Source organism: Pogonomyrmex barbatus, unplaced genomic scaffold (genome assembly GCF_055798465.1).
Source record: "Pogonomyrmex barbatus isolate J1 unplaced genomic scaffold, ASM5579846v1 scaffold12, whole genome shotgun sequence".
NCBI lineage: Eukaryota > Metazoa > Arthropoda > Insecta > Hymenoptera > Formicidae > Pogonomyrmex > Pogonomyrmex barbatus.
The window spans coordinates 154,128-167,713 of NW_028297108.1; the positions used below are offsets into that span (position 1 = coordinate 154,128).

General features: G+C 40.6%; 1 protein-coding gene and 1 pseudogene across 3 annotated transcripts in view; both read right to left on the bottom strand.

Annotated features, from left to right (window-relative positions):
- Positions 1–13,586, bottom strand: part of LOC105429683 (uncharacterized) — a 225,220-nt gene that overhangs the window by 56,248 nt on the left and 155,386 nt on the right. The window lies entirely within an intron of this gene.
- LOC105423127 (uncharacterized) lies at positions 10,054–12,902 on the bottom strand (annotated as a pseudogene). The gene is made up of 3 exons (XR_016138133.1): positions 11,316–12,902; positions 11,068–11,239; positions 10,054–11,008 (listed from the first exon to the last, which is right to left on the bottom strand). The product of XR_016138133.1 is annotated as an uncharacterized LOC105423127 (transcript).

Genomic DNA, 13,586 nt, shown 5'->3' on the forward strand with positions numbered 1-13,586 from the left:
CTCTCAGGGAATATTGATTTTAAATCAAGATGTTGTAATACTTGAAGTTTATTTCTACGATTGCATTCGGAAAGTACGCTGTCAATGTTATCGCATCATTTTATCCTTATAATGTTTTCAATAGTGGGTTTGATCGCTGTTAATGACATCATATTGCACTTCCTGTACTTACTTTTTTCGTTCTTCCTTTTTCTTTTCCTTCCTAACGCTCGCGTTTTATGTAGTTATATAGTTTTATGTTCCAGTTTGTTTTAAATACAGGAAGTTCATTATAACAATAATTCCTTTCAAACACAATAATTCCTCTCGAAGTGAAATTTATGTCTAATAATTAATAAGAATCGTGAGATAGCGCTAATAATTCCGCAAACGCAGCCTTAGCACACGTATCAAAAATTCAAATATGTCAGCGATTTTCCCTTATCACTTACGCATATAAAGGCACTTTGTATATCCCTATGCATAAAGGAAGGAAAAAACCATTAGTGTATTTGAATTAATAAATCTGTTATTGAATAAACTAGAAGTTGGATAAATCAAAATATGAACATCCAAAAGATATCGACATATAATACTGGACGGAACATTAAATCTGAACTGATCTAAACTGTTTTGAGTCATAAAAAAAGACAAAACGATATGTAAGTAAGAGTATCTTATGATGTATGCCATGAAGTATCTGATGATATATCTGCTTTCAATTTACTTTTACATAACAAACAAATAGAAACCATAATTATTCATTAATAATATAATGTAATATATAATAATAATTTTAACTTTTATACACAGCATTACACTTTTAATCTTTACACTATAATGTAAAAAATGGTATCTTATCCATAAGAACGAGAATATTTTGAGTTTGACGACTGTTTTATCTATTTAAAGTGATTCAAGAAATTTAAACAAATTCATAACATATTTTCAAATTTCAAATGGAATAAATATTTTTATTGTTATATTTTTACTATATTATATTTTGGAAAGTGTATAATTTATTAATATAATTTAATTAATTAGAAATACAATAAAAGCATTATTTGACTTAAAAAATTGTGATTGTAAATATATGACTTTTTATAATAAATACAGAAAAATGATTCTAAGGTTTTCTAATTTAGATATATGTATATATTTGAAAAAAATACAGGAATTCTAAGTTCTTCAAAAGTATAATTATTCAGACACATGAAAATGAGTAAATTTCGATAAGAAGCAAAAAAGAAAATTTTGAAATAAAATTTTTTTTTATTTTTATATAATGTTTATCCATGAAAAACTTCCATGATTTATTCATGAAAAAAAAAGGCTTCATATTGTGTGCGTGCATACGTGCGTGCGTACGTGTGCGAGTGGAATGGCTGAGCATTTGGTTATAAGTTGGAAGTGAAGGAGTTGTAAAAAATAATAAAAAATAATTAAATAATTAAAAATAATTAAACGTTATTTGACTTAAAAGATTATAAATTTTATAATAAATGCATACAGGAAAATGCCTCTAGAGTTTTCTAGTTTAGATATATAAATTTGAAAAAAAATACAGAAATTGAAAATTCTTCAAAAGTATAAATATTCAAGTATTAAAATGAGTAATTTTCAAGAAGAGACAAAAAAGAAAAATCGGGAGTAAAAATTTTTTTATTTTGATAATAAACTAATGTCTTTTATCCATGAAAAATTCTAATAAAAAAAATTTCACTCTCTCACCACACACGCACGCACGCACGCACGCACGCACGCACGCATGCACGCACGCACACACGCATGCACGCACGCACGCATACAAACGGGATAACTGAACAATCAGCTAGGAACGAGTGATATATATAGTGAAGGATAAAAATATAATTAGTTCTTTTACACGTGATTTGATGACTTAGAAGTAAACTGGATTTATTTTCCTACATAAATTATGAAATTAATTTGTTGTTTTAAAATTACAGGATTTATACGCATAGTTTTTCAATGTCAGATGGTTGACAGATTTTTATGCAATCATAAGATTTAGATGCAGCATTTACAATATATTAGAATATTAGCGATCGTCTAATGCGCGGTAAGCGATAATCATAAATCGTATTGATTGTATTAATTCGATAACTCGCTACTTTGTTCGTAAATGCATCTTTTAAATACGCGGAATGTATCGTAACAATTACATATATAAAAAAAGCGATCATGATCAATTATTCAGCGTTTGGCTTGATGGAGTTCTCGTCGGTCCGGCGTAGCGATCGCATGTCGTCTGCGCCCACTGAGATCTACATTTATCGATCATATTTATAATACCAATAAAGCGATAGTAACGAAATTAATTTGTCTCTCCCACCAGAGAGAACAATTAGCGAAGTCACTAAAAAATGTGACGATTGGAATCTACTTAGCAATGAGCCCGACGATAGTCATATGTCGGTAACCTCTCATGTATATGATACTGAGAGCATTAAGCATGAGGAAGCCAAGGATACGTTAGGAGATAGCTCTTTACATTATCTAGCTCATAAAAGGATACAAAAGAGGAGACCATCTTCAGCTAATTTGAACAACATCAAGAGAAATAAATCCAATACCTAACCTCTTAATGGCTAGAACCAAGACAAAGACGTTAGATAAGAATATTGTTACAACTAGCAATAAAACGACACAATCATCTGAGGTCAGTAAATCAATCTCTCTTGAAGATTTATTAGCTGAGAATAATCTTTTGAAGGCGGAAATTAAAAAGTTACAAGAGCTAGTTAAAATGAACAATGCAAGCCATACTTCGGAGCCAAACATACCGATTTGCAATAAATTTGTTATGCTTGACAAAGAGGATAGCAATAATTCATATCGAACGAATCAAGGATTGGAGGATCTGGATTGCTAGGAAATCGATTTTCTATCGCAATTGAGAATTAAAAACAACCAGGATACCGATAATCATTGGAGAGCAAAAAGACCCCATCCAGAGGATCTCTCTATGTCACAGCATCAATCTGCATCTGACTCTACTATGGACCGTCGATCCGCATTCAAAAATCCAAGAAGGAAGGATAGGCCCACCCCCTATAAATATATTATATCAAAATCCAAAAGACACTACCCAGCTATTAAAATCAAGTTCGAAGATTACTAACAATTTTTTTATTAAGCGTATCAATAGCGATAAGCATGTCTTACAAGTTGATTCTTTGGAGGAATTTAACGAAGCTAAAGATCTATTTATATTAGTCAAATGTAAATAAAAATTTTATACTTTTACTAACAAAACGAATAAGTCAATAACTGTTTTATTGAAAGGACTCGATGTCTCATATACAGAAAATGAAGTTTTAGGTAAATTGCAATCCCAGAACGTCAATGATGTCACATTTAAAAAAGTAAGTAGATTTTACACGAAATCTAAATGTGATAAGAGAGATTTGCCAATCTTCATCAATTATCTCCAGAAAGTCAACTAAATAACTTGAAAAAAATTAAATTTTTTTTTATCAAGTGATTTATTGGGACAAGATGACGCGAAGAGATGTAATACAGTGTAAGAATTGTCAACGTATAGGTCATGTAGCCTCTAATTGTAATTTGCCTTATAAGTGCGTGAAGTACAACGAAAAGCACGAGCCTGGTAAGTGCAGTCGTCCACCGAGTACACAAACAGATAAGCAAGATCTATTTTGCGTAAACTACAAAGCATATGACCATCCTGCATCGTACAGAGGATGTCCTAGAATTCTAGAAAACAAAAACAGATTAGCCAGTTTAAATTCAATCAATACCAACAACAAAGCAAATAAAAGCAAAAACGACTTATCTGTCAACAGAGCAAGGGTACCAGGAGTAAGCTACGCACAGATATTAAACCAATCCTTATCTGCAAACAAAAATATAATAAATGACGTTGTAACGGAGCATCCGAAAGATGTTCCGTTGCTAGCGCACGCTAATCCTTGCACCATTCGGGGCCGCCCGAACACTCCCGACCGCGACCGAACACACGCGCGCCTGTGAGCTGTCACGCGTCGACGACGTGATCAGCTGTTTTACTTAACAAACGATTAACCAACTAAATGTTGACACGTGACACGGCGATAGGTAAATACTCGACGAATTTTACGAAAAATACACAGTCCTATCCGCTCCTCCGACCTGTCCGTTCCGAACAACACCGATCCGATCAGAACAGCGAGAGAAGATTCTCTCAAAGAATATCGAGCGTTCTCTGTATTCTTGTTCTTTCCTTCTCGAAAAATTGGAGTGTTCTCAGATTTTTCGCTCCACGACAATACCGATCGTTCTCAGTATTGTCGCTCCATCCCATCCCGAAAGTCGGAGTGTTCTCAGACTTTCCCGCGACATCCGCCCCACGTGTCACAGCCAGCGTCGACGGTTGCCTAGCAACACACGCATCCGAACACACAACCACGCGCGGGCCCGGTTGCCTGGCAACGCGTTACCGATACGACCACCGTCACATCATCAATCGAATCGCGTTACGCGCATCGCAAAGCGACCAGCGAAAAACGACAACGAGCGACTGCGCGACAAGAGGCGTCATAAATTATTATAAAATAATTAAAACCCGGCGACTGCAAGCTTCTCCTGAACCCAGCATCCGATGAGCAAACACCGAGCGCACGTCCCCGCGTCCGTGCCGTAGAATCGAGCGCGCAGGGACGTATCGTTACATGGCGCCCGAATAGGGACCGTTTTAAGAAAAAAATAAAAAGGGGATAGCAGATGCCAGCCTGGGTACAAACTATTTCAAAACAAGACGCCCTTCGTGTAGCACAGTCATTCGGTCTCGACACAATCGCGACTCTCGAAGATCTCTGCCGCCGATTACGAACGTACGCTAACACTCATCCGCACATTATGCCTACCGTAAAAGCCGGAACATCCACCGACACCGAACCATCCACGGTCACCCTACCGCTTCCCGGCTTACCCTCGGTTGAACTGGGTTATGCAAAGACTATGAATCAAATCCGAAAATGGGGACCACTTCGACGGCCGCGATCCTCTCTCCTTTCTGGAAAGACTTACCGAATTGCAGAGACAATATCGATATTCCAACGAAACTATGTTGGAAGGGCTGCCTGAATTGCTTAAAGGCAATGCTCTATCATGGTATCGCAATAACGAGAACGAATCGTCGGGCTGGAAAAACTTCTTAACCGATTTCCGTCGTTACTTCTTACCGCGTCGTTACCAGATTAAACTAGTACAAGAAATTCGCGATCGGAGGCAACACCCCGGCGAAACCTTCTCGCAGTACGTCACACATATGCTCACGTTAATGCGCCGCGCGGGAAATCACTCGACACCAGAGAAAATAGACCGACTCTACGAGAACATAAGAGCCGAGTATAAAATGTTCATCCGGATTAATGAAAAGACCACGTTGCATGATCTTACCGACCAAGCCGCCGAATACCAAGAAATACAAAAAGCTCGCGAAATAGAAAATAAAGAAGGACGAGAATGTCGACGCGCGAATACGGCTGCCCCGCAACCGATCCCATATGATCGCCATAATACGTACTGGAGATGCAAGCAACGAGGTCACGATCGGTTCTCGTGCAAATGATCTCCTCAGAAATTTTGCTCGCAATGCGGCAAGGACGGAGTGCTTACAAAAGAATGCCACCCCCGTCCGAGAAACGCCACAACGGCCGGGGCCGCCAATAATGCACCCCGGCCGGGAAACTCGCCGACGTAGAATACACACCTCGTCCACACATCCGCGTCCGAATCGGCACTCGCAACTTCTCCGCACTCCTAGATACGGGGTTCGAAATCTCGATGATAAATTTTGAGATCGCGCGCTACGCCCAAGAAATCGGTTACGAAGTTACTTCCGCCGAAAGCCAGATCCACTTAGTCGATGGGGCACTCGCCAATATTAGCGGGAAGATCACTCTGTCTTTAACCACCCACCACAAAGACGTCAAGCACACCTTCCAGATCCTACTGACCCTAAACAGTACCTAACCAGTATCAGATCCTGATCGGCATAGACTTATGGGCCCGCCTCCGCCTGACACTTCCCTCCATCAACAACCATTGAACAACGTCACCCCTCCTATGCCGTCACCGCCGGCTTAATGCGCCGCACGCCCCGAGAAGAACACGAATTAACGACCTTCCTGAATGTCGAACTGGCCAAATTCGAGGGCGTGAAAGGGCCCACCGACCGCATTACACATGTCATCCGAGTAAAAACCCCCGTACCGATCAAACAGCGGTATCGCCCCCGAAATCCCGCGATGCAAAAGATTATAGACGAAGAAATGCAACAGATGGAGGACGAAAGCATCATCGAGCCCTCCTCCAGCGCGTGGAGTTCCCCCGTCGTGATCGTCCGGAAAAAAGACGGCAAGCGACGATTTTGCATCGATTTCCGCAAGGTAAACGAAGTAACCGAGACGCGTATCCGCTGCCACACATCGCCGCTACACTAGACAAACTCCGCGGCGCGCGCTATTTGTCTACCCTCGATCTCAAACAGGGATATTAGCAGGTACTCCTCGCCCCCGAAAGCCGACCGGTAACCGCGTTCACAGTATCCGGACGAGGACTGATGCAATTCAAAGTCATGCCGTTCGGGCTACATTCTGCACCGGCCACGTTTCAACGTCTCCTCGACAGCATACTCGGTCCCGAACTCGAACCGAACGTATTCGTATATGTGGACGACATCGTCGTCGCCAGCCCGTCTTTCGAATCACATATAATACATCTCGCAGAAGTTTTCCGTCGACTGCGCGACGCCCGCCTCCGGCTAAATCCCGAAAAGTGCCATTTCTGCCTTACCGAGCTTAAATACCTCGGTCATGTAATTAATCACCGCGGCATCCAGACCGATCCCGACAAAATTAAAGCCATCGCCCAGTGGTCCGCACCTATCAATGTCAAACAGATTCGACAATTCGTGGGAGTGGCCTCTTGGTACAGAAGGTTCATACCGAACTTTTCCACCACCGCGGCCCCACTGACCACATTAACGAAAAAGGGCGTCAGATGGCAATGGGGATCAGAGGAAGAGAAATCATTCCGCGAACTAAAAAAGGCACTCACTATCGCCCCAGTCCTTGCCTGCCCGGATTTTACTCGTCGGTTCATACTACAGACCGACGCAAGCACTCACGGACTCGGGGCGGTCTTGACACAATACCTGGAGGAGGGCGGACGCGTAGTCGCATATGCTAGTCGAACGCTCAACGGGGTCGAACAAAATTACAGCGCGACCGAGCTCGAATGTTTAGCAGTCGTGTGGGGAATCCGACATCTGCGCGGCTATCTGGAGGGCTATGAATTTACAGTAATAATCGATTACCAGGCCCTCCGATGGCTGCAACGCCTAGAGTCTCCGACGGGACGATTAGGCCGCTGGGTGGCTCGAGCTCCAGCAGTACACGTTCGATATCAAATATCGGAAGGGGCAGCTGAACCGCGTGGCCGACGCGCTTTCCCGACAGACGCCCGTGCATTCCACTCGCCAGGGAAGCCAATGCCCTTGATATAAGCGGCAGTTCCAACGAAGAAAAGACCTGCCGATATCGATATTTCCCCAAATATCGGATCGAGAATGGGAAGCTATACCGCCATTTCTATTTGACCGACTTTCGCGAGGTCCCGGCCGACGAACAGTGGAAGGAATGCGTGCCGCGAGAAAAACGTACCGAAATACTGCGACGGTTGCATGATGAACCGACAGCCGGCCACCTTGGTATCGCTCGTGCTGCGCGATTATACTGGCCTAGCATGTTTTCTGACACCGCCCGATACGTTCGAAATTGCCAAAATTGCCTCGCGCATAAATCCTCGCAAAACCGACCCGCCGGCTTTTTACACATGGCCCCCGTGTCCTATCCATGGGAACAGATAACGATCGATCTTAGTGTCGGTCCACAATCTTGCTTTAAGACTAAATCGTTGTCTTTAAACGGAAGCTGTAGAGCCGTAAACTGCAGTCGTTAAATAACTCTTTAAAGACGGTAATCCACAATGCAAGATGTAAAGCGTAAGATGTAATGTATATCAGCCAATCAGAAAACAAATAATGGAGTTGCGCTGTAGCAAAGACGCGTTTGTTTATACATGGCGAGATGGATATGCGTAATACTTTTATGTTAACATTAACAACATTGTTTTGTTCATGGAATGTGCACTTGTTGCAAATATATATAAAAAAAAAGAAAATATCAAAATCGACGGTGGTGGGTGCGTCCATATAATCGATGCCGCTATATCGAGGGCTCTTTTACAGTAGTGTTCTTGAAATATAAATATACAGACCACGAAAAGTTTTTCAATCTGACAAGACTGACAGTCGATTTATTTGACGAATTACTAGAAATAGTTGGTCCACATCTACAAAAGGCCAGTTACAGAGAATTTTTATCCCCGGAATTTCGGCTAGCATTCACTATTTGGTAAGTTAGATTCCATAATTAGTTAATTTTATTAAAATATATTTCTATAGTTATAGAAAAATTTTCTATAAATGGTTGTCTATTTCAGCTATCTAGCCTCAGGAAATAGCTTGCCTTCTTTGGCTAATTATTGGCAAATTGGAAAGTCTACTGCCTACAACATTGTGCAGGAAACTTGTCGCGTTATTTCTAATACTATAGGTGCAACCTATCTCTTGCCCCCAAATCAGCAAAAATACAGAGAAATTGCTGATAAGTTTTGGCAGCGATGGAATTTGCCCAACTGCATCGGAGCCCTTGATGGCAAACATATAAGAATTCAATGTCCAGCAAATACTGGATCTCAATTTTTCAACTATAAACAGTATTTTAGTATAGTGCTAATGGCAACTTGTGATGCAAATTACTGCTTTACATCAATCCATATTGGAGATTATGGTGAGTTGATTTGCATGAGTAGTGATATAAATACAATATTATATATTTCATGTCATTATTTTATAGGATCGCTTTCTGATAGCAGTGTGTTCAGTGCTACAGAATTTAGTCAAGCTGTGGAAAATGATACACTGAATATACCGCCGCCATCCCCTTTGCCCGGCACAAATATTATGATGCCTTATTATTTTGTAGGGGATGAGATATTCCCTTTACGTCATAATTTGATGCGCCCATACTCTAAACGAAATCCATTGACTGAGACCCAGCGTATTTTTAATTACAGACATTCTCGAGCTCGACGAGTAATAGAAAATGCTTTTGGAATTTTATCAACAACGTATAGTAAAGGAAATAAAATATGACATTAATCTTATCCGGAAAGTATCATTGTCAACATCTGTGTTTATATTCCAGGTGGCGTGTTCTTCGGACTTCATTAGCCCAACTTCCAGAATCTATTGAAAATATTGTATATGCAACAGTAAGCTTACATAACTTTATAATGAAGAAGGAAGAACATCAACAAGGATTTAAGAAATATTGCCCTCCTGCGTACGTTGAGGATCAAGAGGATGATAATAGAATTATGATTCCAGGAGAAGAGATGCTGCAGCACTATGCCTAATATTCAAAACTTGCACAGAATAGGTGCAAATCGTGCAGCTGTTGCAGCTGTTAATTTAAGAAATACACTTGTCGATTATCTTACCACGAAGAAGGTCAAGTTCCTTGGCAAAGAATGATTGTTTTCCGTGGCTATAATATTCCTTAAACATGTACATATTTCAGTGTACATGTGTAACATATAGTGTAGTTCTAAACATGCAGTTTTAATTACTATAATAATAACATATTTGGCTCATGTATAATAAATCTCAACTCATAAACATAATTTTTTTATTGCATCTTACAATTATAACATTTACATATTTAGTTACATTTATAATAAACATATGTATCTATTTGTATATCACATATATAATAAATCTTAACTTAAAAAAATAATTTTTTATTACACATTTTGTGAGTAAAATAAAAAAATATATTTAGTTATAACAATTGTAACAAACATAAATATTTATTTTTGCATCAAACCTTAACTAAAAAAAAAACCAATTTTTTTATGTATTATGAATAAAATATATTTACATTCATAAAAAAATATATTTATTCATGAAGGTTTTAATATCTTATTATATTAATAAATATTAGTTGCGTTTAGCCAAATGCAGTGTTTATTTAAAAAAAAAATTTTTTAAGACATTAAAATTAAATATGTAAAATAAAATATAAATTAAAATTAAAATAAAGAAAACATCAAATAAACGAAGGCAAATAACAAACGTAAAGACAAATTAATGTTGTACTAAATCAGCTTGTACAGCTTGATAACTTTTGATTACATTCAAAATAGCAATTAAACAATCTACTTGTTTCATCACTGGTACTTGATCAAATGCAACTGAAATACTCTCAGCATAAAGATTCGACTTATATTTGTGTTCATTTATTTTATTAAAATATAAATTAAAATTAAAATAAAGAAAACATCAAATAAACGAAGGCAAATAACAAACGTAAAGACAAATTAATATTGTACTAAATCAGCTTGTACAGCTTGATAACTTTTGATTACATTCAAAATAGCAATTAAACAATCTACTTGTTTCATCACTGGTATTTGATCAAATGCAACTGAAATACTCTCAACATAAGGATTCGACTTATATTTGTGTTCATTTATTTTATTAGGAACAGATTCAGAAATGGATTTGTGCACAACTGTTGCAAGATTGATTAAGGCTGAGGTTGATTGTGCTAGAAGGTTTTCTACATTTTCTACATTTTTTTGTTTTTTTTTTGCAAAAATATCTAAATCAGGAACTTTCTTCTTTTTTAAAAGAACATATTTAGTTTCAGGCTTTATTTCAACAGTTGTTGAATCAGAACAAGCAATACTCTCATTTGTCGAGCTAGTATGATCAACAATATCGTCAACAATATCTACACTATCATTTTGTACAAAATCAATGTTGCATACTTTGCTGCTTATAGATGGCTGTGATGATGTAGGGGAAGAAATCTCGGATGACGTAGATAATGTAGATGATGTAGAAAAATTTACGTTTCCCCTAGAACTACGACCTCTGTAATAAATACATATGTTTATTGATCAACAAATTAATTTTTTTTAGAAAATATTCACCTTCGGTGACTAATATGTGGAATTAGAAATGACATAGCTCCCATAAGATACTATTCTACTTTTTTAGCATTAGTGCCTCCACTTGATCCGCTGGCTGATTTTACTTTCATTTCTCTTAATTTTTTCCCAAAATAATTCCGTAATTGATTCCATCTATTCTCTATTTCTTCGACTATATGAATAACAAAGAGGTTAGAATAAATAAATTGTAAATTACACATTTTAGCACATACATAAACAGCAATAACCTGATGACATTCCACACTGTACTTTTATCATATTCCAGGTATCTTTCTTTACTTCGTGATTTTTATAATCCGGATGTTTTTTGTTATACAATATTGGGTTCTCTTTCACTAAAGCAATTAGAATTTCATCTTGAATTTCCTCCTTCATGCTTTCTTTTGTTATTATCACGTTTGAGTTTTCCATTATTGTTACGCTTATTTATTAATTAATTCAGTTAACAAGATCACAGCCATCGGAAGTTATCCACGAGGAATACTAAATGCATCTCATTCAAACGATGCCTTCACATAACAATCTTTCTTTTGCTTTTTGCTGATTGGATAGGAATGATACGTCGACCGGAAGATTTATGCTTTAGGCCGTAAGAATTGAGTTTTGCGCAATTCGCTTACGTCTTTAGGTTAAAGCCTAAAAACTGCGCGGGAACAACTTAAAAACAGGAATTACGTCACTTAACGCTTACGGCCTACGGCTTACGGCCTCTTAAAGCAAGGTTGTGAACCGACACTAATAGGACCGTTACCCCGCTCGGCAAATGGACATTCGTGGCTACTAGTGATGCAGGACCGTTTCACAAAATGGGTGGAATTACAACCACTCCGCCGTGCCACCGCCGCCGCCGTCGCGCAAGCCGTCGAAAGTCGCATCATATACCGACACGGATGTCCACGCACCCTCGTCTGACAACGGGCGACAATTTATCTCCGACCAATTTAGAAAGATGTTAGAAACGTTTAAGATTTCGCACCGCACCTCCCCCACGTACACGCCCCAATGCAACCCGGTGGAACGAACAAACAAAACCGTCAAAACCATGATCCGCCAATATGTGAATCGCGATCATCGTCGTTGGGACCGTAACCTTGAGGCGTTGCAGTTCGCCTTTAACACGGCGTGGCATGAAGCCACCGGGTATAGCCCGGCATTTTTAAATTATGGGCGAGAGATAAACAGCCCCCTCCTCGCGGATCAACGCGACATCACCGTATCGCCACCCGAGACAAATTGCCGCATCCTCCGGGAAGCATATGAGGTCGTCCGCGCCAACCTCGCGGTGACCGAAATATTACGACATGCGACACCGCGCATGGAAACCCGTCGTCGGAGACAAGGTGTGGAGGCGTGTGCATATCCTATCTAATAAAAACGAGGCTGTCGCGGCAAAATTAGCGCCGACATACACCGGACCGTTAACCGTACGCAAAATAATATTGCCGGTAATTTTTAACTTGCGCGACGACCGGGGAAAGTGGCATCGACATATACACATACATGACTTAAAGCCGACTCCGAACAACGACGTAAACAAAACCGACGAGACCGACAACAACTAGGACCGTTTAAACAAAGCGAGTTTACCAGATAACTTGAAAATCTGACAAATCACGCGAAGCCACGAATTGCTCCGGCCCCGAGCGGGGTAAATTTTTTATATCCTGAAAGGGGTATAAATATGCGGGATTTCCGATTCGAGGAAAAGTCCGCATCAGCAAGCATGGCAGATCAACGGCATATTTCAACGCGCTACGATCCCGAATTCGAGATCCTATGGGAACGACTCGCGACCACCGCCGAGGAATCTGAACCTCGCTACCGACCCGCCATCACGACGGTCCAGCCAGCCGCCAAACCAACCATTCGGAGCGTCACCACCGTCCGCCACCCGATACGAGTGGTTCCGGCTGTGGACACGAGAGTGCAGCGATCCACCGCGAGCAATGAGCGGAAGCTACAAGGCCTGCTCCAGACGCCGCCACCGCCACCGCCCAGAGGAGGTAAAAAATACACCGTCTCTCTGGCCAGCCGATGCGCGGCAAAATTAGCCGAACTCTTCGGCAGCCTATCGAACTTGTCCGATGACGAAGGAGAATTTCCGTCGGCGCGGCCCATTGTCAAATCCACCGCCACGGTCGCAGCGCGGGACCATCGTGCCAACGCCTGTAAAAATCCGACCGTATCCACCGCCACGGTCGCAACGCGAGACCACCGTTCCAACACCTGTAAAAATCCGACCGTATCCACCGCCACGGTCGCAGCGCGGGACCACCGTTCCAACGCCTATATCAAGCCGATCGTATCCACCGCCACGGTCGCAGCGCGGGACCACCGCTTCATGCCAGCTCTTCCGCAGACAAACGGCCGAGATCCGTCCCCGCGGCCACCGAGAGCGGCGGCGTTCCTCACGTCCCGGCCAAAGCAGCATCCCCGTCCACCGACCGACCGACGATGCCCTCGTTCGGACCAGCAAGACCGCCGCCGATCGATGATTG